The following is a 2,292-nucleotide window of genomic DNA, read 5'->3' on the forward strand; positions in this document are numbered from 1 at the left end:
TTTATTTAGATTTTAGGCCTCTAATTAAGATTTCGCTTTAGGCCTCCAATTACGTTGAGCCGCCCCTGCTACTTATGATGGTGGCACTAGCTCCCAACATTTTTTTTCTATGTCAGAAGCTCAAACCCAAGTGATAGTAACCATGTCGGCCTACTTGCACTTAAGTTGACAGACTTCAATGGAAAATCAAGAATATGTTTATCACTAAAGAAGTGTCCAAATTCAAGCTCAAAAGGAAGAAGGTTTGGCCAACCCAATAAAAGAGCCCAAAAAGTTGAAAGCTAAAGTCAAAGTTTCAACTTTTAAAAGCTTCCTAGTTTAAAAATTTCATAGTGTAATTAATAAGATATATATATATATATATATATCAGAGAAAGTGTACATGAAGCTAGATTCCCATGAGTGGGATACAAAGAGTGAGTACTAGTATCTATTCTATATTTAGAACTAGAAGGATGATTAGCATAGTACCTATATTACTGACATTACAAAAACTTTTAGTACAACAAAATTGTGAACTAATCACGATAACATTTGTGTTTGTGTTGGATGGAGCATGTGCTATAATTCTTGATTTTGTAATCCCTCTTTGACCTGCTTCTAGGAGATCCATAACAAAAATAGGAGGTTGGTTAAATATCCTTGTGCTGCCACCATTTATTGAAGAACCAAAATGTGCCATTTTTTCAGCGACTGCATTTTGCTCGCTGTACACATGTGCAAATGAAGGATCTTTAAGGTGGTTGAGGAGGTGCCTACAATCATCAAAAAATGACATATGAGAGTTAGATGTGTTTTGGATATGTTGAAGAACCTCTTTAACATCTATATTGATTTGTAGTGATGTCAAATAATGAGCTATTGCAAGTTGTAAGTCGCGGAGCAGTGGCAATGCTTTTGTTTGCAAAGGTATATTTGGATTCACTTCTCCTGCAAAACCAATTATCAAGTTTCCTGCAAAATCGTGAAAGACTCCACCAATTCCTTGAGTATGGATATAAGGGTTTAAAGCACAATCAGTTTTTGTTGTTAAGCCCTATATGATATTATTCTAGTGCCAAGTTCTGAATTACTGCAGTATTGGGTTGGGAATATTTGTGCTAAAAGATGCGATCATTTTGAGATTCCCAAAGATGACATAGAATGGAAAAAATTATAATTGAAGTAGGCATAGTATACTCCGGTTGTATCAAGGAAGTATATTCTGCTGGTATCAAGGAAGAAAAACTCACTTAAGTGAAAACATTACTAAGTTATTCCTTGATACCATCAGAGTATATATATACTATATACTCTGATGGTATCAAATAGTAATTCAATGAAAATACTACTCCTTGATCCCATTAGGTTATATATATACCCTGGTGGTATACCAAGTATGTATATACCCTGATGGTATCAATTTTAACTAAATTTTTTCTTGATACTACCAGAGTATATATAACTAAATTACTTCTTGATACTATTAAAGTATATATATACTCTGGTGGTATGAAAGAGTTATTCAGAGAAAAAACTACTAATTTACTCTTGATACCATTAGGATATATATATACTCTGATTGTATCAAGCATATATATATATATATATATATATATATATATATATATATATATATATATATATGAAACCACTACTATTTTACTCCTTGATACCAATGGTATCAAATATTGAATTCAAAATGTATTATAATTATTTTTTATTTTTTTCTCTTATTAAACGATATTAAAAAGATATATACCTGAATTTCAATATTCAAAAAATTATTCAAATTAGTTTATGTGTTATTATATAAACTATAGTTGTAATACAATTTGAATTCAATATTATACATTGTTATAAATTTTATTGTTGTTATCCCAACAAATATAATACATTTTAACAACGTAAAATTAATTTAAATTATACCTTAATATTTGAACTTCACACAAAATACTTATAATACATTTGTATTAAAAATGTTTTAGGTATATATTCAACACATGCATTTAAACATGCTTATATATGTGTAAGCATTTAAAATGTATTAAATATAAATTTATAAAATGATTCGGATTATATTAAATTCATGAATATATTAGTCCAAATAAATATAATAGATTAATATAATTCGGTCGAATAAATATGGATTTAATTAAAGCCTAAATTAATTGATTTGGGCTACAATGGATTAACCCAGTTGGTTAAGTCCAATTTAATCTCATCCTAGAGGCCCAATTTGGTATCATGTGACAAATAACGTGGAATGCCAAGTCAAACAAGCAGCCAATAAGATCATAACATGTGTCAAAA

This window comes from Solanum verrucosum, unplaced genomic scaffold, assembly GCF_900185275.1.
Source record: "Solanum verrucosum unplaced genomic scaffold, falcon-dt-bn FXZP01000278.1, whole genome shotgun sequence".
Taxonomy (NCBI): domain Eukaryota; kingdom Viridiplantae; phylum Streptophyta; class Magnoliopsida; order Solanales; family Solanaceae; genus Solanum; species Solanum verrucosum.